The 27,094-nt window shown below is 54.6% G+C and overlaps 1 protein-coding gene across 3 annotated transcripts in view; it reads left to right on the forward strand.

Moving 5' to 3' along the window:
• Window positions 1-27,094, forward strand: part of GNG7 (G protein subunit gamma 7) — a 279,379-nt gene that overhangs the window by 226,834 nt on the left and 25,451 nt on the right. The window lies entirely within an intron of this gene.

Consider the following 27,094-nt stretch of genomic DNA (forward strand, 5'->3'; position numbering starts at 1 on the left):
ATTTTATTATTTCCCTTCTACGTGACTTTACCGAAAGAACCAAGAAGATGAGCTGAACTATTTTTATTTTACCTGGTAAGGCCCCCTGAGCTATTTAACTCTTTAATCAGAAGTGACCTGGCCACAAATGACAGCTCAACGGAGCGGCATATCACGTGGAAATGTATAGCAGCCAAATACTCTAGAACGCGTGATGTTGATTCTCAGTGTGAAGGGGGGGAAAACCGGAGGACCCGGAAAAAATTCCACGCGACCGCGGGGAGAGCGAGAGAGAGAGACACGCAAACTCCCAATATACAGGAGGCGTCAGGATTGGCATGCGTTCCCACACACACGAACACACAAAGCAGAGATGTCGGATATCAGGTTTTGACAAAGATCATCCCGAGCACAGACACGCGGACACGTTTGGCTGCGGCAAGCTGCTTCCTCGCGTGCCGTCTGCTTTCGATCATCTCCGTCCGGGGCTCCCCATGACTCCTCCACTCGCTCCTCCTCTCTCCGACCTCCTCCCCGCCACGCCTCGCCGTGTTGCCCTTCTCTGCAGTGTGTTGCCTCATCTTGACGCGTTGCCTACTGACTACGGCTTGTTGCCCGATTGACCCAGGCTGGGCCTCTCGTGCGGTTAAATAAAGGGGCTTTGTTGTCGGACCCAGCACTTGCACGCGCGGTGCTCTGGACCCCGGTGACCTGAGTTTGATTCCCGGCCACGGCCGACATCCGAACCGGTCCGGTCATGTGCTCCCCCTCCCTGTCCCACTTCACCAATAACCCCCACTGACCAGCGTGGTGAAGTATGGTCAAACAACCCCCGCTGTGGGGGGCGAAGCTTCTCAAGTTTAGCGAGTTGGTGCAACTGCACCGAGAACCCACGGAGAGAAAGGGGGGTGGGGGGCCCCATTTAATTCCTTGCACCAGGACCCATGGCCAATACCACGCACACCATGGCTTCATCCAGCAGTGGATGGACAAAAGGGGCCTCTTGCAACACCGCAACTAACATCACCGTTATAAATAAAAGGCTGTGGTGCTGCTGTTATTGTTTATACAGACGTCGCGACTTGAAAAGTCACAAGCGTGCCACTTGGAGAACTGTCAGTCATGTTCCCATAAATACCCGCGGTGTTTTTGTTCTTAATTTAGGGGAGAGGAGGCGGCGGCGGCGGCGCGGAGGGGGATTAGTTTGTAGAGGGAAGGGGTAAGGGATGAGGTAGAGGAGGGAGTGCGATGTTTCTGGGTCACGTTAACGAAGTACAGGTTGTACCAACCCACCGCCGCGGTACGTGGTTATGTAACCGGCGGTGTCCACAGGAGAACGTGAATGCTCACTCCCGCCGGCGGTGGCGAGAGCGAGCAAGTTTGCAGGGCCGCAGAACCGTGCGGTTGTGATTGGTTCGCGCACCGCGAGACATAGAGAGGTCGACCGGTCGATCCAATCTCCCGGCGCGGCAGGTAAACAACGTTGCAAGTTTCTGAGCTATCTCCGCACGCCACCCGTGTCTGTCTACCCATGGGTATAAATGGTCGTGTGTGGTAAGGTATGAAGTGTGGGCACTCCCACGTCTGGCATGCGTGGAAGAGTAGGCCAAATACCCTCTAGAGGGGTTTTCTTGAGCTCCCTCGAGTGAAGGAACCTTCCGCCGGCAGTGGCCTGAACTGGCACTTTCATTGCGGCGCCTGTACTTTTTACGTGAACGTAATCCCTGCCTTGGAGTGAACGCGTAGAACCGATATGCCGATGCATTTAACTTTGAGCACGCGCAGTATGAATGACGTCCTATCGGTTACGATATGGATGCGTATCATCTTGTCATCGTAGAATATATCATCGGCCGCAAGCCTTGCTCTGCCCACTTTCTGCATCTCGATGCAGCGATGACCCCGAGCATGCGGCCGTGGGTCATTGCCAGGCCGCTGACACAGTACCGTCGGATTTTAACGAACACCGTCGCGCCTTTGGCACGGAGCCAAACTTGTGTCCAGGGAACGACGTGTCCTCTGCTTATTGTTACGCGCCCTACCTTAACCCTCCACTCCCCCCCACCTTCGCGCCACCCACCCACCCACCAGCGCACCCAACCACAAGCAGCGGCGGTCTGAGCACGAGGGTGTGAACCCGGCTCCAGGAGTTCAAGTTCAAATCCTGGCCATCGCATCGGTGGTCAGAGCCAACACTGCGCACGCCATTCTCCCTTTACCCTTGCTTGCATCGTACAGCCTGAGCAGGCTGTTTGGGGAAAGTGCTGTTCGCGAGCAGCACCTATGAAGGTCGGCACTGCACGCGAGCGGGTGGGTGGCCGGCACCACGCCGGGCCGCCTTTGTCTCCCCAGTGGCGATGTTTGCACACCTAGGCGAGGCCCAGGAGCGGATCAGATAGTCGTCACCAGTGTGGGCGGTGAGCAGGATTGGAACTCGGGTCGTGGGGTTCGTAGTGCGGCGCTCTAACTGCGACACCCCCCCACCACACCTCCCACCACACCCCCCCACCACACCCTCCCACCACACCCTCCCACCACACCCAATCCCATCCCACCACACCCTCCCACCACACCTCCCTGCACCCACCCACCAAACCCCTCCACCACCCCCCTCCACCACCCCCCCACCACCCCCACACCACCCCCACCCCCCCATCCCACCACACCTCTCCCACCACACCTCCCCCTCCACACCCCCCCACCACCCACCCACCACTCCCCCCACATCCCCCCACCACCCCCCTCCACCCCCCCCCCACACCCCCCCCCCTCCACCACCCACCACCCCCCCTGCACTCCCTCCCACCTGACACAGTCCCACCCTGGCTTCCGGTGGTTCACGCCGGTGACGTCATCCCTGGCCCTGCGTCAGTGTGACACTTCAGGAGGCCCGGTGACGGGACACGAAGGCTGAGATGGTGTTGCGTGTCTACAAATAGCCACTGCACCTCGCCCACGCGAATAGAGGCACCGCACTCGAGAGATGATGCTTGAGGCGGCGAGCCTGTGGAGGTGCGTAGGATGATGATGATGGTGGCGGCGATGGTAATGCGAGGAGAAACTCGCGTGTTCGCACACCGGTGCAACGCTCACGCGTGCAGGGACATTTGAAATAAAAAACGAGCTCAATGACAAAAAATATTTTTTTACAAAGGGTATTGTGTTGGGAGTTGCGGTGCACAAATGCAAATATTGATTTTTAAAGAATACATTTCATCACGTTCATCAGAGATACTGTCATTAAAACAACAACAACAACATTAATGTACAGCTCTCCGACAGGGTCGCGGGTGAGACCGCGTGTTTTTCGGCACCAAGTCCGACGTTTCGCGATGCTGGTCTTCCTTTTTTTTTTACAATGCCTGGGTCCTGTGTAAGTCTATGCATGCTGTGTATTAACTATGAGTCATATGCACATCTCTTGAGTCGTATGCAAGTCTATGGTTCTTTTACATGTCAGCTTTCTTTGTATGTCTATCTGTCCTGTGGAAGTCGACGTTATTTTATCAGGGTCCTGTGCAAGTCTATGGTTCTTTTGTATGCCCGGACCTGTGTGTAGGTCTATGGGTTCTGTGGTGCAAGTCTACGGGGTCCTGTATCAGCCTGCAATTTTTATTTATTTTTTGTTACCGAGAAAAAAAATACACGTAAGCTCTTAACATAGGTTATTGACGCTCTCAGAGGCGTGTGTGTGTGTGTGTGCGGTGTGTGTGTGGTGCGGTGCGGTGTGTGTGTGGTGTGTGTGTGGTGTGTGTGTGGGGTGTGTGTGGTGTGTGTGTGGGGTGGGTGGTGTGTGCAGTGTGTGTGTGTGTGTGGTGCGGTGTGTGTGTGTGGTGTAGGTGGTGTGTGCAGTGTGTGCAGTGTGTGTTGTGTGTGTGTGGTGTGTTGCGGTGTGTGTGGTGTGTGTGTGTGGTGTGTGTGCAGTGTGTGTGGTGTGTGTGATGTGTGTGTGTGGTGCGGTGTGTGTGTGGGGAGAGGTAGTGTAGCGGTTAGCGCGCTGTGCTATGAACCTGGCGACCCGGGTTCGATTCCCGCTCACAGCTAACACCAGTGACGATTATCTGAACCGGTCCTGGGCCTCCCCTAGGTCGACTCAACCTTAAATGAGTACCTGGTGCGGTGTGTAAACATTGCCACTGGGGAGACAAAGGCGTTCGGGCGTGGTGCTGGCCACCCACCCCCTCGTGTACCGTTCCGGCCTTCATAGGTGCTCGCTAACAGCACTTGCCCCTACAGTCTGTTAAGGCTACACGGGGGATCTTTGTGTGGTGTGGGTGTGCGACCGAGCGTCCCGGCCCACATGAGCCACCTCCGCACGTCGGTGGCACGCGCCGGGGCGTGGCGCGGAGCCGCCGGGTCCCGCGAGGAACTTCTCACGCGCAGAGTTGCGGTGGCGGCAGCCACGGAGGCGGTGGTGACATTAGCACGGCCACGTTGACAGCCGCAGCAGCGCCGTGCTGCGTGCGCCCGAGTGTGTATATATAGCCACGGATGAGGCGCCAAGAATAGCACCCCCTGCTATTTATAGCGAGTCTCTCCGCCGGGTTGCTGTGAACGGGGTGGGGGGCGGGGGTGCCGAGCTTGAACTTGTTTGTTGGTGGATGAACGTGGACCGCTTGAAGACAAAAAGGGGCAACACGGTGTGAGCGTTGCAGCATTGATGACGTGCCCCCCCCCCCACCTTCCTCACCTCCCCCGCTTTATCCTGTTAACAGTACCCCCTCCCGCACCGTGGCCTGTGTTTGTCATTGAATGGCAACGAAATTATCACAGTAACGTGCATCGAATCAGCGGCGTGGGGGAAACACGTTTCGGTTCGCTGATCGTGTTGGGGGTGGTCGTTTTCCCGGTGTTCACAGCATTCCTCCTCCAGTGGCGGATCCAAGTGGCTGGCGCTGAGGGTGGGGGGTGGGGGCATGAGGGGCACTCACCGGTATTTTATTTATATTTTCCAGGAAAAATGTATGGAATGGGTTTTGTGTGTCTTAAATAGTTACCAACGTAGGGCCCTCTTTAAAAGGCTTGCCATTTCAGCGCCCACCCCACTCCCCACACCCCCTGCTTTGGAAAGTTTCAAGATCCGTCTCAGCCTCCCCCCCCCACCCTCCTCTCTCTCGGCCTCGCTCTCAATGGGCCCACGGCACCGTGTGGTGGTGTGCACGTGGGGCTGTTTCCCAGAGTCTTAAGCATTCCGCATTCCACCTGCCTGGAATCCGAAATAGAATGGAACTTCCCTAACTTGTGACTGGCAACTCGGGGGGGAGGAGGGAGGGTTGTATGTATGTTGAACTTCTTTCGCGCCGTACGTAGCCAACCGTGCTAATACCGAGAACCGGTGCATATATCGCCCCCCTGGAAATCGAATCTGTGGGGGTCATAGTCGCGGATTGACCCCCACCCCGACCCCCCCCCCCCCGCCCACACACATTCTGATGCGCTTACTTCGCCAAATAGTTTTAGGGGATATGGATTTAATGTAGCAGCGCTCGCCGACTCCCCACTTAGGGTTGGAATGTGACGGGGAGTTGGTGAATATTTGAGGAGTTATAATTGAACAGGGTGGAGCCTTTTGCAATCCAAGTGACGTAAGGACCCACTCACACTCAAAAGGGTTGATAAAGGAACACATTCCTGAGTGTGTGCGTGTGTGTGTGCGTGTCTGTGGTGGGCAGTGCCGTGGGGGGTGGGCGTTCGTAACCACCACAGCGGCCAAATGGGGGCTCTGGACGGGTGCGAGGGGCTGGTAACCCCTCCACCTTCAATTAATTAGCACTAAACCACGACTGAAAATTTTAATTAATTAGCTTGTGCCGGAGGCCCCGGGGGGACAAGCTTCTATGACGTTTCCGGGCCAAACCCCATTTGGCGGAGCCAGGAGAATCCTTACCCTCGGGACTCCTCCAGAAACAACAAAAATCACTACAGGTGGCCACGTTGAATGTTCGAACGCTCACTGCGGAGGAGATGCTGCCACTCCTCTGTCGGGAACTGGACCGGTAATGCCTGGATCTCTATGGTATTCAGGAGGTCCAGTAGACCGGCTCTAGCTCCTGCCACCATGAGGGGTGGACAGTCCTCTACTCGGGGCAGGACACTGCCAAACAACAGGAAGTGGCTCTTCTTCTGAACAAAAGAATGAAGGGGATGTGGGAGCGTGGCAGTGAGGTGCGGGAAGCTCTAAGCCCCAGGATACTTTGGGCTCGCCTTCCCATCAACCAGAGGCGAGGAGTGGTGGTCGTGGTTACTTATGCCCCCACCGAACACGAACATCCGTGGAGGGATGCAGGCAAGGCCGATGAGTCAGATGCCTTCTATGACCCGTCACAGGTGCGAGCTAAATTGACCCCTCGGGATAGAGTCATTTTTTTGGGTGACTTCGATGCCCGAGTTGGTCATGATGCTGGCAACTGGTCTGGAGTGATTGGAAGGCATGGGCCAGATCAGCTCAATAACAACGGCAGGAGGCTGCTAGATTTTTGTGCAGCCCATGGGCTTGTAATTACCAACATGCTGTTCCGCCATTGGCACATCCACACAACATCATGGATGCATGCCGGGTCTAAGCAAGAACATCTGCTGGACTAAATAGTGATGGAACAGCAGATGCGGGCCCATTTCCTTGACACCAGGACCTACCGTGGAGCTGATCTACCCACTGACCATCGACTTGTCATCTGTAAGATGTGCCTGCCATTATTTCACTCTGGTGGTGGGTGTACACCCAGGACCCCATTCAAATCCAAAGTGACATGGTCTCAGCTAGCTGATGAAAGTTGCAAGCGAGAATTTCATCATCGCTTGCAGCTGGGGTTGGCATCGTCCCCCACTCCTCCAGATGTGGAGGGGAAATGGGCGAGATTTAGGACTGTGGCTCATGCAGCTGCAATGGCTGCTTTGGGTACACGGTCCAGACCTCTCCAGAGACCCTGGCTGACAAAGGAGGTGTTCAGGCTGGCTGAGAAAAAGCACCAGGCCCACTCTCATTGGCTACAGCATCCCACGTCAGAAAATGAGGAGGCTTATCGCAGCCTTCACTCAGAGGTTCGGAGAGCCGTGAGGCGTTGCAAGGATGGGTGGTGGTCGCGGGTTGTTGAGGTGATGGAGTCTACCTCAATGGCCCGCGATCACAAATCGCTATTTAACTCCATAAAAAAGTAACCTGCAGCACCATACCTATTACCATCATTAGGGGAAAGAACGGTGATCCAATTTCCCACCCCCAGGAACAGGTTTGCAGATTTGGTGAGCATTTCTGTGAGGTCCTGGGGGAGGGGAAATCCCTCAGCCTGGAAAACAACGTGGGACAAAGTGGGGATGACCCTGCTGAGGCTGCGGTGCCTCAAATATTGGAAGAAGTCACCCCCTGTGAGTGGCTGGCTGAGGTGCCATTTGTTGAAGAAGTACTGAAGGCGATCCGGGGTCTGAGACTAGGAAAGGCACCGGGCAAAGATGATCTCCCAAGCAAAATGTTGAGGGAGGGTGGCGTTTGTGCACAGACTGCCCTACATGACATCATAACAACAGTCTGGGCCACTAGACGGGTTCCTCAGGATTGAAAGAATGCCCTGGTGGTCCCTCTCTTTAAGAAGCTGCTCACTCAGAGGAGGAGTTGGAGGCGCTGCTGCTGAACCTTCAGCTTGCCACTAAGAGGTGGGGACTTACCATCGGCCCCACCAAAACAAAGCACCTGCCTGGGTATTTTGTACCATTGGACACTCCACCCCCACAACTCCCAATTGGTGATGGGGCAGTTGTGGAGAGAGTGGAGAGTTTCCCATACCTGGGCACAGGTGGTGCATCAGCCACTCATCTCAGTCGACCGGTGGCACCTGGGTCTGCCCCGTGACCTCCTGCCAGCGGGCGTTCGACACTTCACGTGGCCTCGACGTGCACATAGCCTGGCAAGTGTCATGGTGACGTCACCGCCACTTAGTGGCGAATTGCGGTTGTTGAGTGTGCGTGTATGTGTGTGCATGCATGTGCGCGTGTTTTTTGTGTGGACAGCAGCGGTGTTGGGGTAAGCGCGTTGTGCTTCCAGTTCGATTCCCGCTCACGCCCAACACCAGTGATGATGATCTGAAACGGTCCTGGGCCTCCCTATAGATTGACTCGCCCTCGATGAGTACCTGGTGCGGTGTGCAAACATCGCCACGAGGGTGACAAAGGCAGCCGGGCGTCGTGCCTGCCCACCCACCCCCTCGTGTGCCGTTCCGGAATTCATAGGTGCTCGCTAACAGCACTTGCCCCTACCGTCTGTTAAGGTTACACGGGGGATCTTTGTCTTTGTTGTGCACGTGTGTGCGTGGTGCGTGCATGCATACCGGCCTGAACTGGGGGAGTGTGAATAGGAAACGGCCCCTGGTCTTTCTGAAATAGTTACGGATTTGGCAATCGAAAGACGCACGCACGGAGGAGGCTCGGCTATTTTTGGTCGAAACTGAAAATGTGCCTCTCCGGGGCTTTCCTGTAAACCTGATGACACACGTGGTGGTGGAGGTGGTTGTGATGGTGACGATTTTGGTGATGAAGGTGATTGTGATGATTATTGCGATAATCATGATGGTGGTGTTTATTATTGATATTATAGTCGTGATGATGATGATGACCGTGATTATTACAGCGGCGATGATATTGTGGGAGGTGGTTTTGATGGTGATGATGATGATGATGATTTTGGTGATGAAAGTGATTATGATAATGATGGTGGTGTTTATTATTAGTATCATCGTGATGATGAAAATAATGTCCGTGAATATGACAACGGCGATAAGAAAGAACCAAAGAGTAATTGTGGAGGTGGTTTTGATGGTGATGGAAGTAATATGATGATAATGCTGCCGCCGCTGCTGCTGGTAATAGTGGTGATGATGATTTATAGAAATGATAATGGCGTGGATGATCATGATGATTGTGATCGTGGGGACGATGGCTGTAGCGATAGTAATGTTAATGATGGCCTTCCATATTGTGCTGGTCATGGTGGCCGTTTGACCATACTTCACCACACCGGTCAGCACGTGACGGCATAGGACCAGTTCAGGTATCCCTCACCACTGATGCTAGCCGTGGCCGGGAATCAAACTCAGAGGTCACCAGGTTCATCGCACAGTGTGCTAACCATTGCACCACCACTCATACATGCATGCATGTGCATAATTAAGCAAGCTCGGATAAATGCTGCGCGCACGTGGATTATGTAACGCTTTATGTAACGCTTTCCAACGTGGTCTTGTCTTTAGTATTTTTTTTTTATTAACTGTGAGAAAGCTACGGAGCAGCTGTCAGGGCAGAACGTAGTTGTGTATTTGCAAATCGGTTTTTTTTTGCTGTCTTTTTATTCTCAAGTTTTGAGCCACGCTTTGATCCCCGCGGCCGATGTTAAAGTCTCCCACCTCTCATCCACGCGACCTTTTTGGCCTTTCGATACGCTCTGAAGAAGGGGCCATTGCCTGAAACGTCGCCCGCCCCCCCACCCCCTCAAAGACCTTTCCTTTTAAAAGACCACGGTGTTATTGACGAATTGTGTTGAGCCTGTTAAGCTCCACTGTCGCTCGTTCATTTTTGGATCATCTTTACGGAGACTCGCAGCGACCCCCTGCCACCCCCTCAACTCCCCTGTGGGTATTGCCTACTCCAGTGGGTATTGCCGACCATAGCTGAGGTTCCTGCAGCGCGCAAGTCAGATGTGAGATAAAGCGTGCGTGTGTGTGTGTGCGCGTGCATGGGTTTGCACGCTGCGCTACGAACCCGGCGACCCAAGTTCCAATCCTGCTCACCGCCAACACTGCTGACGACTATCTGATCCGGTCCTGGGCATCCCCTATGTCGACCCAGCCTCAAATGAGTACCACGGTGTGGTGTGTAAATATCGCCACTGGGGAGACAAAGTTGGCCGGGCGTGACGATGCTGCTCCCCCCATCCCCTCGTGTACCGATGCCGGCCTTCATAGGTCCTCGCTTGCAGCACTCGCCCCAAAAGTCTATCGAAGCTTTACGGGGAATCTTTATCCTTTGCCCGGGTGTATAGTTTGTGTGTGTTGTGTACACGCGCCTGTGTGCGCGCGCGTTGCCCCGTGGGTTTTGGGAAGCAGATAAAGTGACCGCCTGCGTGTTATCGTTGCCGTGACGAATGCACGGGGGCCAGGCCGTTTCCAAGCGGCCCCTGCATGCGTGCGTGCGTGTTGTGCGATTCCCACTCATGGTCACCAACACCCAAGTGACCATATTATCTGAATCGGTCCTAGACTCCCCCCCCCCTCCTACCTCGATGGAAGCAAGCCGAGATGAAGTGATGCCACGTGGGAATACATCAGCAGCACGGCGGACGGGCGTGGTGCTGGCCACCCACCCCCCTGTGCATGCCGTGCCGGCCTTCATAGGTGCTCGCTAACAGCACTTGCCCCAACAGTGTGTTCAGGCTATACGGGGGATCTTCGTCTTTTTTGTCCGTGAGCGCGCGTGAGTGAGTGTGAGCGCGCGTGAGTGAGTGTTCACGCATTCCCCTTGTGTTGTTTGCACTACCTTCAGCAAGTGCCACGTGCTCTTGTTATGGTCAGGGGTTGAAAGAGGAAGGGGGGGGGGTTGAGTTGGGGGGGGGATAGGATTGAGGGGGGGGGGTAAGGTCGGCACTTGACCCAAGAGGCTATTGAAGGCGCTATGGGGATGTTTTTTTATTTTTAGGTGTCGTGCATATATTGTACTCATCTACATACTGTACATGCACGCAGAGACGCACACACACACACGTACACCCATGCACGCTCAAAGACAAAGGCAGTCTGTTGGGGCAAGTGCTGTTCGCGAGCACCTACTATGAAGGCCAGCACGGCACACGCCCGGCCGCCTTTGTCTCCCCAGTGGCGATGTGTGTGCACAACGTGCTCGGTCTTCATTTGGGGCTGAGTCGACCTAGGGGAGGCCTAGGACAAATACAAAGACTACCCCCCCCACTCCGTCTAGCCTTATTGTGGAAAGTGCTGGTAGCGAGTCGCACCTGTGAATGCCGGGACAGCACACGAGGGGGTGGGTGGCCAACACCGCACACACACACACACAAAAGTCACAGTTGAAAGCAAGTTCAGTTAGTGAGCACCTATTAAGGCTCACTGGTGGCACAGCACGCGGGGCGAGTGGTGAGACCAGCACCGAACATTCCCAGCGGCACCGACGGCTCCAGTAATTCAGGGCCCTCCTTTGCATCCACTCAGCATAAACAGAGCACGTAGTAATGGTTTCCCTGAGATGACTTTTCGCTTGGAATGAGATCTCCTCCCAGAAATGGACCCCCTGACTCACGACTGAGTCATGGGAAAGTGCAAAGTAATAGCTTTCCCCTAGGTTTACTTAGCAGTAAATTTAATTCTGGCTCCGAGCCTCATGTTTGCACACAGCTCCGTGCAGGGGGAGGGTTAATGTAAAATGACCGCCCGCCCCCCCCACCCGCCCGCCCGCCCCCCTGGGTTGACTCAATCGAAAATGTAAAATCGGTGGCTTGGCAGAGGCCACGTGAGTGGCGGCTGACGTGGCCACGGCGCAGTCCGAGGCCACGTGCAGTGTCGAAGGCTCGCCGGCAGAAGGTCACGGGCACAGACCCAGGTGCCACGGGTTGGCTGACTGAGACGACTGGCATATGCGTCACCCGCGCCCCCGACGCACCCACACACACACGCACACACAGGTAGATTGTATGCACACACAGGGACATACACACACACATATGCGAGCACACTCTGCACGCGCGCGCACACACACACACAAACACACGTACAAACATGCGCACGGGCCACATACTTTCAAATAACTCTCGCTTATTAACATAAATAATTCGGTATTATGGTTACACATCCCAAGTGCATTCTAATCGATGTAAGTCTCCGCCGTGTATGGTATTACACAAGTATGTGAGCACGTGGCCCCTTGTGTGTTTATGTGGGGGGGGGGGGGGCGGTTAGCACGCTGCGCAATGAAGCCGGCAACCCGAGTTCGATTCCCGCTCGTGGCCAATGCCAGTGACGATTTATCTGAAAATCGGTTCTGGGCCTCCCCTAGGTCGACTCAGCCTCAAATGAGTACGTGGTGAGGTGTGTGTATGTTGTATGTTGAACTTCTTTGGGACCGCACGTAGCCGACCATGCTAATCGGAGGTGTGTAGTAAACATCGCCACTAGGGAGACAAAGGCGGCCACCCACCCCCTCATGTGCCGTGCCGGGCATCCTCTAGGTCGACTCAGCCTCAAATAAGTACCTGGTGCGGCGTGCAAACGTCTCCGCTAGGGAGACTAAGGCGGCCGGGCGTGGTGCTGGCCGTCCAGCCCTTCGTGTGCCTTCGCAGGTGCTACTCGCTAACAGCACTTGCCCCAACAGTGTGTTAAGGCTATACAGGTGTGTTGGCGGTAGTGTTGTGGTTAGCGCATTGCTTGTTAATTGTGCTTGTGCTCCACTATCAACCAAGGTAGGGCAGTAGCAGCAGCACCATCACCATCATCATCGCGCGCGCGTGTGCGCGTGCACTCGTCGCGATGCCAGTGAACGCATTCCTGCTCTTAATTTTTCGTGGTGGAGTATTTTTTGTTGTCGGGTGTGTAACTTGAATTCCGACACGCGGGGCGTAGCGAGACGACGCAGAAATAGACGCGCCGGCTGGAATTCACAAACGCCGCTTGGAACGCGACTGTGCGGTTCGTTTCTTAAACTTTTTTTTTGTTGCATTTAGTTTCATTTTTTTCTCTTTCCCGCGTCACGCGGAATGTGGCGAAGGGGGGGGGAGGTTTGGTCTAGTTCCAAGAGCGAGCTGAGACCGCGTGGGTTTTCCGAGTAGACTGTTAGTGTGTGACTGAGACTGTGTGTGTGTGTGAGACTGTGCAAAGTGAAACCGAGACTGCGAGTGAGACTGTGCGAGTGAGTAAGTCTGCGAGTGCGACCGTGAGACTGAGACTGTGAGACTGAGTCTGTGTGTGTGTGTGTGTATGAGTATGCTGGACAGAGCGGGACTCTGTACCAGCTAAAACATACGGAGAGAGGGGGAGGGACGGCTGCAAACACAGAAAACGCGACACAGAGACAGACAGACAGATAAACACAGACGGACACACGCAGAAAGGTATACTTAGCGCCCAACCATGCGTATATCAATATCTGTTATTTTCTGGATTCATAAGTGGAGAGTTTTTTTGTGACTGTTCTCAGAAGCCTTATAGTCACTATACATACACCACACCACATGCACCAAGACGTTATGAATCCCTTTCAAGAATTCACGTGTGAATCATTCGCACGCAGAAAGAGCAACTTGATTCCCACGATAATTAACCCAACAAGATTCTGCCTCCACATCGAAAGTCACGTGGGGGATTTCCTGCTGAAATGAGAATGAAACTAGTGCTGATATCCCGTTTGTGGCCCGAAGCCATTGGTGGTACTGATTTTATCGACCCCACCCCCCAATAGGAATGATGATGATGGGCTGAGTCATTCCCCCAACCAGGAGTTGAACTCGCAAACCTTGAAATTACAAGCCGCTCGGTTTACCGCTGAGCCGCTACCCAGCCAATTCTTAAGGGCACCATAGGGCATTTCGCTTCACGATGCACATTTGTTGACAGCGTCAGCTCTTGGTCAATCCACAGCAGGATGAAGGCCTCCCCATTTTGCCGCCACCCTTCCGTTGTCCGTCATCCGCCTTTCGTGCAGGAGGGCCTGGGTTCGATCCCGACTCTGACAGCCGCTGTATATTTGGAGTTTGCATGTTCTCCCCGTGGTCGCGTGGATTTTTCTCCGGGTCCTCCGGTTTCCCCAACTCCCCCGCATTTCGAATCAACGTGCGTGTCGAGTATTTGGCTGCTATAGACTTCCACGCGATAAGCCACTTTGTTGGGATATCAGTTGCGATAGTCAGGTCGCTTTTGAAAAGGAGCTCAATAGCTCAGTGGGCCTTACCTGGTCAAATAAAAATAGTTTAGTTTCAATCATCGCCCGCGGCTGTCAACCGCACGTGTAACGGAAACAGTCGTTTAGCGCGGCGCGTGTGTTGACTTTGTGTTCAATCAACCAGTTTGCTGAGCACGGGCACCACCACCAACAACGGGGAGCGTCTTACAAAGCAACGCACCCGGTGATAGCTTCATCTGCCAATTAATATATTTTCCGGCTCGTCGCTAGACTAGAGTGTTAACTACCGCGCCTGGTATACAAGAGGTCGTGGGTTCGATCCCGACCCTGACGCCTGTATGATTGGAGTTTGCGTGTCTCTCTCTCTCTCTCCACGCGATCGCGTGGATTTTTTATCGGGGTCCTCCGGCTTTTCTCTCCACATTTAGAAACACGCGTTTAGAGTGTTTGGCTGCTTTAAATGTCCACGTGATGAGTCACTTCTTTGAGCTGTCATTTGTGGCCAGCTCGCGTCTGAGAAAGAACCATATAGCTCAGTGGGTCTTAGCTGCTAAAATAAAAGTACTAGTTTTAGAGGCGTCACGTGACTACTAAGTAGCCACGCAGGAGTCGGTGGTGGTGGTGGTGGTGGTGGTATACTGGATGTGGTGTGCTTGGTACGGAATCGTTTTTTGTCCCCCGGGCCGGCCGGTCGATCAGGACAGGCCGGGCAGAAGTTATGCCCTGATTAGAGGAAATGTACTGTGCAGGAAATAAAAAAAAAACATCTTTATTGAAATGAGCGAGGTTTATAGGAACATGGGAGGAAGGATAGAAATAGGGGGGGAGGGCGAGGGAGGGGGGCGGGGGGAGTGGGGGTGGGGCGGGGGGGCGGGGGGGTGGGGGTAATCCAAAGGAAGCAACTTCCCTTCTACGTGACTTTACCGAAAGACCCAAAGAATATGAATTCCTGCAGTCGCGAAAGCTTTAAGTCAAGATTCAACTTCCCTTTCTCGCGCTGCACGACATTCCGAGCTGCCTCCCATTCGTCGAGAAGCGCGCAGTCACAACTCTGCCGACTGAACTTTCAGCAGTGCCGGCTCGTTGCTCTGGCCGCTTGCCAGGGTTTGGCACACAAATGCACACAAACCCACCGTGATTGTTTTTTTTATTTCTAAAAAAGCCCCGCTAAACAGAAAGCGATGGTTTAAAAAAAAAATTATAATCCCGAGTAACTTTTATTGAACCCCGGTGTTAAAACTTGTGGGGGGAGGGAGGGGGGAGGGAAGGGGATAGTGGGAGGGGGAGAGAGTTCCATTGTGGGCAGGGGGGCGGACGGTGGGGGGGGGTGGAAGAAGAACGAGGAAAATAAGTTCCGCGTCCCGTCGCACGTTTGCGGCGGTGCGAACACGGCGCCGCACAGATCCGAGGGGAAACGGCGCCAATCTGGCGGAGGGGATCTCCGCGGCAGCCGATACAGAGCAGCCGAATCGCCGCTGTTTCACCATTTCCAGCGATTTGCGCCCAAGAGCCCTTGCGCCGCCGCACACCCCCACGCTCCGGTCGAACCGAGGCGGCCTGCCCGCGCCCGCGCGTGTCTCCTCCAGCGTGCAGTCGCGGGATTAAGATGACCTTTAATTTCGAGCGAGTCACCGGTCGAACTAGTTAGTCACCGGTAGCGGCTACCACCGCCGTCTTGCTTGTCGGATTCAAGGGTCGCGGTCACCGTGGGTGGGAGACTTTTTACACCGGTTTTTTGCAGACCGATGGTTGCGCCGTGTTTGGCGATGTGGGCCCTGCCCTCTTGAGAGAAGCCAACCCGGCAGCGCCAAAGACAAAGATGCTCCCCCCTCCACCTCCCCCTCCGCTCCTGTAGCCATAACAGACTGTGAGCGAGCACCTATGATGGAGGACGGGACGGGCGCGCGAGAGGGGCTGGTGTGGTCGGCACCACGCCCCGGCTGCCTTTGTCTCCCCCCCCGGCGCTGGTGTTTACGCACCAGCGCACAGGTGTTCACTTGAGGTCGAGTCGACCTAGCGGAGGCCCGGTCCTGCGGTTCAAATCAAGCACGGGTGGCCGGGTTCGCAGCATAGTGCGCTAACCACTGCACCTCCGCTCCTCGCAAACACACGTACATGCACGTGCGCACTGTGCACACGCATAGATACGTATATGCATGCATGCGATTTACACGCGTGTACAGTATACATAGATGACAAGTTGAAGGGAACGGTGGCACGGTGGTTAGCGCGTGACGCTACGAACCTAACGACCTCGGTTCGATTCCCGGTCGCGGCCAACGTCGGTGGCGAGTGATATCCGAAGGGGTCCTGGCACGGCTTGGGGCATGCCTTCATCCAGCACTGGGTGAGGTCATGGCCGCTGCGAGGCATCGCTTGTGTTGTTTATTGGCCTCGCAGCAGAAGCACTGGCGTCATACTTCCCCGCTTTAGCGAGGTCGAAGTGCACGAGTGGAGGTGGCGTCTGGGGGGAGGAGAGAAGTGGGGCGTTGAAAAACAGCAGCAGCTGGAGTCCGGGAGTAGCAACAGCAGCAGTCGGCAAGGACTTGAACACTAATTTCTTTAGAACTGCTTTTGTGTTTAGTTGTGTTTGCCCACCCGCCCACACCTCCAATTAGCACGCTTGGCAACGTACGGCGCGAAAGAAGTTCAACATAAATACGGTCAGCAACACCGGTAACAGCATCGGTGGTACAGCTAACAGCAGGAGGAACAGCGCGAGGAACAGCAGTTGTAGCAGCAGCAGCAATAACACAACAGCAGCAGCAGCAGGAATAGTAGCAGAGGCAGCAGCAGTAAGCAGCATTATTAGCAAGAGCAACATACAAAAAAATCAGCCGCAGTTTGTAACAGCAAAGGGGATCAGCAGTCACACCAGGAGCGGGAAGCAGCATTAGCAGCATTAGCAGCAGCAGCGGCGGTAGCGACATCATAACGACAGCACATATATATATTGCCTTCCGGGCAGACACTTATGAAACTCGTAAAAAAAATATAAACCTCACAAATCCTTGGGCAACACATTTATCAGCAGCCCTCTTCTGTAGCAGGCAGCCTGACCACCCCCCCCCTACCCGCCCTGAGCCAGGGCTGTGCGGGAACATTGATGAGCCAACACATTTGCAGATTGAGTTTAAATGTGCAACACGCGGCCCCCGCTCTCTCTCCCCGCCCACCCACCGTCCATAGCTTCCGTTGCTCGCAAATTGAAGTCACGTTTCCGCGTCGAGATGCGAGTTTGAGAGCTAAAATCGGCATCGTTGGGTGTTGTTGTTGTAGTTTTTGTTGGGTGATTTTTTTTGCACGTGCGCATTGCTTTTTTTTATTCGCCACAAACGTCGTTCGATTTTTTCCGTCGAGACCTGCGCAGCGTCGCGTTTAAGGGCTACGAACATCGGGGCTGCAGCATGCGGCTCGCTCGGAAGCGCCTCTCTGTTTGCCGCAGTAATGCACAAGCCACCGCAGTGGTTTCATTTATCACCTTTGGTTATTTCTTTTAAATATATTTTTATATTGCACCTGGGAATTTTGCACCTGGGTATTTTGCACCTGGGTATTTTGCACCTGGGTATTCCATTGAGATGGAACGTCTCGCTTTTGCGAGGGTCATCCTGGATGTCCATTGACACGCACGTATCAAATGCCTAAAGACCAGAAAAGACAAAGATCACCCGTATAGCCTCAACAGGCTGTTTGGGGCAACTGCTGCTTGCGAGCACTTAAGAAGGCCGGCACTGCGGGAGTGGGTGGCCAGCACCGTGCCTGGTCGCCGCAGGACTTTTTTTACATGTCACTGCACCACCGATCCTGGCACACGTGCACACGCACACCCGCAAAGCAACACCCATTTTTTTTTACGTGTATAAATCCACTCGCGTGTAAAAAAACACATTTTTAAATGACACGTTATTCAAAAATGTCTCGCAAATCACGCGATTTGAATAAATACATTTCAAGCAGGGCGGCCTGTAAAATTTTTTTTGGGGGAGTGCCCCGAGGGGTTTTATTGACTTTTACGAACGTGATTATGAGATCACCTTTGGATTCACGCGAATCAACCGTCCTCCGCCCTCCCCGTTTCAAACGGACAGAACTCACCACCGGCTCGCGCACGCCACGTGTCCGTTGTATCCGGCCAAGAGTTTCACAAACTGCGCCGCCGAGTGCAGCACGCACAGGCCACATCCAACGTGTAGCGACGCAACGACTCCCCTCCCGTCCCCCCACTCCCTTTCCCACAAATGAGACGTCACGGCGATGCACTGACGCGGTTATCTTGGCTTGGCCACCTGATGTGTGAAATTGTAGCCGTGCATCTCCGTCAGCCGTACGGAAGGAAGAAGAAGCAACGCGCAACCGTCAAGCCACGTCCACCCGCGAGCCGGCCACTTTTTGCACATGAGGGATGTTGTTGGGTGCTCTCGACACACGCAGAAACGCCTCGTCGGGGTTCCCGTTGCTACGTGACTGCTCAAGGCTCCTCCGCAGGGGTGCTCTCTCGTGCCCGGTGGCAGAGACTTCACTCTGCGCTGTCCGTGATAAACGTCGTCGTCGTCGTCATCATCAGTCATTTGTGATTATGATAATCGTAATCGCGACTCATGATCGATCTCGCCGCCTCTTCTCGCTTCTGCGACGTGCGCTGATCGATCTCCCCGCTCCGTCTCCGGGGCGGGTCCGCCCTCTTGGGTGCTCTTTCTCTCCTTTGGCTGCCATCATCATCATCGGGCGGTCTTGCCCGTCGCTCTCCACCCTGACCCCAGGCGCATGCCCCGCCCGGGCCACCCCGCTCGCTTGTCTCCGCGCCTCCGATTAGCACGGTTGGCTACGTACGGTGCGAAAGAAGTTCAACATACCATACATACGTACATACACATCGCGTAACATCTCCGATTTGCGTGCGTGCTCTCTTGTCCATGCGTTCCTCTTCCTGTTTCTCGGCGTGCGCTCCTCCACGCTTCTTTGCGCACCTTTCAGCTTTTGTTTCCGTGTTCTTGCTCGGTTGCCGTGTTGCTGATCCATGCCAGAGCTGGTGATGAATGCGTAGCACCGATTGAAAACTGTGGTTTTTCTTAAGGCACGCACGCACGCGCGTTGGCATGTTTCCTGTCGCAACTGGATAAACTTCAGTTTTCGCAAACGTACGAAGGAAAGGACTCGCTTCCTCGTGGTGTGCATGTAAATAAATCTCATATCGATTTGGGATGCTACCACCAAGGTGCATTGTGGTCAGCAATGCACCGGACTCGCAATCCACGCGGTCGCCGTTTCGATCTCCCGGCCCGGCCGTTGCAACAGCGAAGCTCGTCCTTCGAATAATCAACCCTCCGCTGTCCAGCCAGCGACGTACGTGGGTCGCACCGCGGTTTCGGTCCATCGGCAGGTCCGCCTTCTGGTGGGGTGAAGTGTGGGTACCAGCACCTCTTTGCAAGACACCTCGTCAGGTTGGAAGAGGTTGGCCAAGATACCTCCCTCTAGAGAGGGCCTCTGGTAGAGATCTGGTAGAGAGGGGCTCTGATAGTGGAGGCCCCTTGCACCAGCAGTGGCGGTGAACGAGCACTTGCAGGGCTGCACCTTTGACTCCACTGACCCGCGCGCGTGAACTCTTCGTAGCCTAAACACAAGAAATAACAAATTGCACAAAGGTGTACACCGCGTGTGTTTTGTCACCTTAAAACAATTTATTTAAATACAAACCCGGAAGAACAGGGGGGGGTGGGGAAGTAAAAGCAACGAAAACGATCAAGCGGGGGCTTTCGCGGGGCCGGAGCTTGAGGCAGAATGATTTGATTTGCAGACCGTTTCTGGTCTGAAGGTGACAGCGACGAAATATGTCGCTTGCTGCTCAAAGGAAGGAAGGAAGGAAAAATAAACCGAGCGAGCAAACAAACAGACGGCGAACAGACGCACTTCTCAATTCGGAAGGAGTTTGGCCAAACATCGCAGTGCGCTTGGCAAGACGCTACTGAGAGAGCGTCTTTGAGACCCTCGTTGAAGCTTTAACCGGGTCGCGAATCTCACTCGGTCCGACACGATTGCAAATAGTCATCGCTATTATTGTTGTCGTGGAAGTAGCAGCAGTAGTCGTGGCTCTTACGATGTTGGTGTTTTTGCTGCGCGTTGCTTCGGCACGATGTCTGACGCATTCCATTCCTCGTGAACACCCCCCCCCCATCTCACATTAGCATTTAATTTGCATGCGATTTGCATGAATTGCAACCAATCGCTTCTCACTTGCACACGATACGTAAGGCGTGATTTGCAAGCGCGAATCGGTGATATTCATGTCGAGGGGGAATCCTCCCGTTAGCTTCGTCCAGGCCACAGACGCGAAACGTCGGACACCGCATCTGAAAACTGCACCGCGGACGAAACCGCGAAAACGCACGTGGGCGGTGGTGAAAAAACACAACCACCAAAGTGTCCCCTTTGACCCCACGCCCCCCCTCCTGCCCCCCCCACCGCTCACCACCCCCAGAGCCGACTTTGTCTCCGGGCGTGATGTGAAACCGCGTGGTGGTGTCACCGAAAAGAAACGCTGTCGAGCGAGCGAGGGCACGGGGGGGGGGGGGTGGTGGTGGGGGGGATATCATCTCGACCCCGTCGTCTTCCCATCGTCACGTGCTCGCGCGAGAGCCCTCGTGTCGAGCGGTGGCGTTTGCGGCGGTGCAGAGAGAGGGTGGCCGGGTGGGGGGCAGAGACGGATCTAGAAACTGGGGGGGGGGGGGGGGGGCGGGATGGGCAATCCTGATATTGCAAGCTTTTTCTTTTTAAATCGGGCCCTACGCTCATTTCAAAAGCAAATCACCTGCCACGACTGGGGGATTGGGGCAGAGTGGGAACTCGATCGAGCCTTTGGGCCTGTTCCTCGTGCTGGCAACTTGAGACGAGATTTATTGTGTATATGCATATAAGATTACATGCATATAATCAATCAAGATTGCACGCATATCATCAGTTATATGCATATCATATTCTGAATATACTCGATCTGATTGATTTCTGGTATAATAAATCTCTGGTGTCTTAAGGCGCGATTGTATTCAAATCGCGCCTTCAGAAGCAACTTATATCTTTAGGGCCTTTTACATTTCTTGAATCCTCAGTGTTTGGGGTTGGATCTGATTTGTGTGAGACCGCGTGTGTGTGTGTGTTTCGCGCAGTGCTTTGTGATCTTTGTGTCAATTATTTTATTCACAAATCCTGCAGGTCTCTCGTGCAGTGCGCATGTTGTGTAGAACGTGAAATAGAATTGTGAGAAAAAATATTTTGCATCGCCGTCTTTCGATCTACTGCTGGATGCGGGGCCTCAACGTGCCGCGGGGGGGGTAGCGGCGGGGGGGGGGGGGGTATCTCGACCATACTTTACCGCTCTGTGTTGAAACGGGGATGGGGCCAAGATCGGTTCAGATATTTTGCTCGTCACTCAAGCCAGCCATGCCCGGAAATCGAGCTCGGGTCAAGCGGGGTGGAGGGCGCCGACTGGGCGGTGCGTGCATCTCGGACCATCGTCTGTGGAGCCTCTACGGGGGTACGGGGGGGGGGATCTTTGTCTCTGTGAGTTTTACTGCTCCGCGTGTTTTCAGTTCCTCGTCAGGCTGCGTGGGTGGACTTCAATGCCAAAAATCTTGCGTGCCACTGAACTTCCTGGTCGCCTGGATAGTGCAAATATGTGTGTGCGTGTGTGGAAGTGAGGGCGATTGTGTGCCCAGGTGCATGTTAGAATGCACTTATTTATACGTCAATATACGCGTGTTTGTGTACATGCGTGCATGCATGTGCATGGCAATATGCGTGGATATGTAGAATGCATGTATGTGCATGGAAGCGTGTGCGTGTGTTCGGATGCATGCACGTATGTTAGTGTATGTGTGCGTCTTTATCTTTTGTTTACCACTGTTGAATAGGGAGTGGTGGCGCAGCGGTTAGCGCGCTGCGCTTTATTGATTCCCGCTCACGACCCGAATTCGATTCCTGCTCACCACCGATAAATAACAGGTGGCGAATATATGCACCGATCCTGGGCCTCCCCTAGATCGACTCAGCCTTAAATGACGACCTGACTACCTGCTGCGGTGTGCAAACATCATCAGCACTGGGGAGACGTTGGCCACCCAGCACGTACCCAATGTAAGGTGCTCACTGACAACACTTGCCCCCAGCAGGCTGTTGAAGGCCACGTGGGACATCTTTGTCGTTACCTAGCACCGGCCCTGGGTACATCGATACTATATTCGTATTTGTAATAGAAGCAAAGCAACAAAGGCAATGCAAAGCAGATGTGATGTGGGTGGGGTGGTGGGGGGGAGGTGGTCTCATAGCTGCAAACTTCACGTGAGTTATATCTCCCACGGTTGGAGAGTGCTCGAGTTAGCTAATTAGCCTGTTGATTTGCAGTCGTGCGTTCGCACGTGCCGATGTAAAAAGGGTCAAAGTTGAGGCCTGAATTTGTTTCGCTCGCTCGCTCAGCACTTCTGGCAGAACGAGCGTCAACCCGAGCCACCTCTGGATGGAAACTTGGTCTACTCTTCCACGTGGGCCACGTGTGTTGTCACGTGGCGGGGGAGTGGAAGGAGGGGGGGGGATTTAAAACCTTTGCCCTTTCAACTGCCGCACCGCTGCATTGTTGGACTCGAACAGGCAACCGCTGGGTTGGCCTCTGCCATTGCACCACTATGAGCGCGCGTGTTCATACACGGTACGTAGCCGGAGGTGATGTTGGAGTTCACTCTTAGAGAGGCTTTTCTTGACCCCCCCCGCCCCCCTCAGCTGCCCCCCCCCCACCCCAGGCCCCCCGCCCCAACCGCTGTGAGAACCCGCGGCGACTTCCGTGCCGCTTACGAAAGTCGTCACCACTTCTGCATTTCCTTCTCGGCTGGGATAGAGACAGGGGGCGTGGTGGTGCAGTTGCTGCTGCTGGTGATGATGATGCAGCTGTTTTGGTGGTGGTGGTGGTGGTGGTGGTGCAGCTGTTACTGTCGGTGGCGGTGGTGCAAATCTTGATGGTGGTGCAATTGGTGGTGCAGTTGATAGGCCGGGTGATTGTGGTGCAATTGGTGATAGTGGTGCAATTATTAGGGGTGGTGGTTGTGGTGCAACTAATAATAGCAATGGTGGTGCAATTGGTGGTGGTGGCGGTCCAGTTGCTATGCAGATTGGTGGTGGCAGTGCAATGAATAGTTGAGGTGGTGCAGTTGTGGTTGATAATTCAAGTTGGTGGTGGTGGTGGTGGAGGTGCAAGCAATGTGTGGTGATAGGTATTGAGCAGTCAATGTTTGTGTTGGTGCAATTGTCGTTGGTGGTGGTCGGATAATAATTGGTGGTGGTCCCTCTGCGATTATTGGCGGCACAGCTGTTGACGGTGATGGTGGTAGTGGTGGTGATACAATGGATGATGGTCTATGTGGTGGGTCGGGTGCTATGAGCGGGCCCATCCATAGGCTGGTGCAAACAGAGACACGCCAGCGCACACAGATACAGAGAGGCATAGAGACAGAGACGCGGAGGTCATGGGGTCGGTGGCGTTGTTAGGTGGTGGGGGTCGCAGTACCGGGCGAGGGGACAGACCCAAGCTCGCGACTCTGTATGCAAATGGTCCGTGGTGGAGGTGGGGTGTGTGGGGAGTTTCTATTTCCATAGTAGCCACATTCCTCGCACGGTTTAATCACCTGCCCCCATCACCCCTCCTCCTCCCTCCCCCCCGACTTGCTCCCTCCCCTTCAGCTCTCCAACTTGCACCAACATCCACTTCCCCCTCCCTCTCTCCCTCCTCTTGCTGGCACCACACATCTCAATCACGCACCCAAGTCTGCAAACGGTCGCAGTTTATTGGTGCGGTAAATGCGAGTCAGCCGGGTCCAGTAGGTAAAAGAAGACACGACGTCTTCATGCACCTTGTGCCCCCCCGCGAAAAAACATAACTTCTTTTTTTAATGCCGAGTTGGGTTTGGGATCGGTTCTGATATCGATCACGAATGCTTGATGCTGCCTGGAATCGAATTTATTATTTGTATTAGAAGTGCATGCGCACGTCGACTAAGCCTCAAATGAGTAGCTGGTGCGGGGTGTAAACAGCGCCAAAGGTGGCCGGGCGTGGTGCTGGCCACCCACCCCTTCGTGCGCCGTTCCAGCCCTTCATAGGTGCTACTCACGAACAGCACTTGCCCCAACAGTCTGTTCAGGCTGTTGGGGCATGCAATGCATGCATGTGTGTGTGTGTGTATGTGTGTGTGTCTAAACATTTCTTAAGTCTGTTGCAAAAAAAAAAGCACTGCCGTGTGTACGCACAGACGCGCGAAGAAGATTGGTTTCGCACGCGAGTAGTCTCGCTCGCCGCGAGAGTCCTGCGACAATGCTCAAAGTCTCGCCGCCAAATCTCTTGAGCAATCCCTGACATCGCTCGCCACTCGAGTCGAGCCGTGGCTGGGAATCGAACTCTGAACCACGGCGGTGGCCACCGCCGCCACCGCTCCTCCGCCCTGCAGAAACAGCAGCAGCGACGAAATAAATAAATAAAATGCGTTTTTTGTGTGTGTGTGTCGGGTTGTTTGTTTTACGACATATCTGCCGTGACGCGTAAGCTGCTCTTTGACGATCAGCAGCAGCTTCCTGCCGGGAACAGGAGTGACCGGAGCTGTGACGCGTGAACGCGTGGGCAGAGGGTGTGAGGGGCGGGGGGGGGCGGTTGAATTCCAAGGCGTCTGTACCGCTGCAAATGCCCCTTACCCCGGAAATAATTTTTTTTTATGTAATGACATTCACCGATGGTTATACCGGCCACTCGCATGAGCGAGTTGGCACATTGATGCCGATTGATGATACGTGCACGACGACGACGATTGCGCTCGAGGCTGCACGCACCTGGACGCAGGAACAAGCACTTGGCACCCCACGTGTGCATCATTGTCTGTGCCCGCGTCTCGTCGTGCGGCAAACACGCAGCCGTTGTGCTTTCAAATAGCCCTGCAAGTGTGTGCATGCGTGTTGTGTGCGTCTGTGACTGGATACGCGCATATGCAAAAATGCAGTAATGCATGTGTCTATATAATAGACTGTGTGTGTTCGTGTCGCGGTCAACGCTGCGGTATGAACCCGTAAATCCTGAGTTCGATTCCCGCTCACTGCCAACGCCGGTGACGATTATCTGAACCGCTCCTGGGCCTCCTCCTAGGTCGACTCGGCCTCAAATGAGTACCTGGTGCGGTGTGTAAACATCGCTAGTGGGGGCATCGAGTCTGTGCGTGTATGTGCGTTTGTGTGCCTGGTGCGGTGTATAAACATCAGCACTGGGGGAGACAAAGGCGGCCGGGCGTGGTGCTGGCCACCCACCTCCTCGTGTGCCGTGCTGACCTTCATAGGTTCTAGCTAACAGCACTTGCCCCTACAGTCTGCTTAGGCTATACGGGGGAATCTTTGTCTTTGTGTGCCTGGTGTGCTTTATAAACATCAGCACTGGGGGAGACAAAGGCGGTCAGGCGTGGTGCTCGCCACCCGCCCACCTCGTGACGTCGAAGCACAGGGCCCCCCAAAACGCGGGGCCCCGGGACGGTCGCCCCCCCCCCCCCTATTTTCGTCGAACCCCCAGGACGACTCTGTGTGTGGTTGTAATGAATCCGTCCGGTGTTTAATTTAACACGCGGCTAATCGAGCTTTATGCAATAGCCGACTCGTCGCTAAGTGAGTGACGGGTCTGTCCACAGCGGCCTTCCCACTTTTCCTTTAAAGTCGACGGCAAGATTCAAGTTTCACATTTCACGAGTCGTTGCGCGCGACTCCTCTGCCTGCTGGCTGCTCTGGCGGATAATTACTGCTGCAAGGCTCGGCTTTACAAGGCTCGCCTTCTGAGCCTCGTAGTAGCGTCATCGTCATCAGCAGCAACAGCAGCGGCGGCGGTAAGAGCAGCAGCAGCAGCAAGCAGGATCTGACACATGAAAGGGTCCGGCAGAGCCTTTGAGACACCCGATTCCAAGTGGTCTCTGGCGAAAGTTGAGACCCATTGTAGCTTCTGATGGGAGCTGGTGGCGATGATGGAAGATGGAGTGTGGAAAGGGAGGTTCGGAGTTTTTCTTTGGCTTTTTTGTTTTTGTTGTTGTGCATCGCTGTTATTATAGCCAGACGGTGGGAGGGGGAGGGACTTGCGGTAATTTTTACGCTGCCCAACTAGGTTTTGAAAGCGTTTAATGCGACAGCTCTGTCCCGTCCTGTCCGTGCATCTGCAACGGAGCGGGGAGCCTGGGGGTGGGGGGGGGGGTGCTCTTAAAGATGATCCCGTTCGAGTGAAACTTTAGCCTCAACGTGCGTCGCTGTCCAGGAGCTATACTCTGAAGCAAAACCGGACAAAGTGATTTACGTGCCATTACGTTGAACTTCTGTCGCACCGAAACGTAGCCAACCGTGCTAAACGGAGACGCGGAGATGTTCGCAGGCAGTGTCCGCCCGAAATCTCGCGAGACACGAACCAGAGCTATCCGCGTTTCGCCTGACAACCACCACCCCCTTAGCTCCCGCACGGCTGATTGAACCCTTCCGCACACACACACACTCGCGCACACACACACACTCGCGCACACAAAAATACGCATGCACACACATAAACGCGCGTGCTGCGGAGAGTCATTTAACATCGATGTTATCCCTCGTGGATGCCGTCGCACTAAAATAAGGAGCGACCGAGCGTAGCCGAATTCTGCGCCGATTGTGTCGTCTTTAACTTAACGACCGTTGCTTTTGCGTCTCTGAGCGCGCGGCCCGGCGCTGTGCGTAGCTCACCCCTTGCAGGTTGCATTCTGCGAAAGCGGATTGTCTCCCGCTCGACGCCAGCCACTTGCGCGCCGTCCGCTCGCCGTGTAAGCTATACGAGACGAGAGCCCTTTGGCTCCCGTGTCTGCCTTCGGACGTTGGCGTGTTCAAGGATTGCGCGTGTCGGTCGGTGTGCCCCGTACCTGCCTGTACGGGGAGTGGTGGTGCAGCGGTTAGCGCGCCGCGCTTCGAACCCGCCATCAGCTCGCGTTCGATTACCGCTCACAGGCCGCCAGCACCGGAGACGATTATCCGAACCGGTCCTGGGCTTCCCCTCCCCCCCTCCCCCCTAGGTCGACTCGGCCTAAAAAAAGTACCTGCTGCGGAGTTTAAAACATCGCCACTCGGGGCGAGGTGCTGGTGCTGCTCGCAAGCAGAATTTCCCCCTAGGGCCTGCTCAAGGCTATACGGGGAGGCGGGTGGGTGAGGG

This window comes from Lethenteron reissneri, chromosome 39 (assembly GCF_015708825.2).
Source record: "Lethenteron reissneri isolate LAM-NWPU_2019-01 chromosome 39, ASM1570882v1, whole genome shotgun sequence".
Taxonomy (NCBI): Eukaryota; Metazoa; Chordata; class Hyperoartia; order Petromyzontiformes; family Petromyzontidae; genus Lethenteron; species Lethenteron reissneri.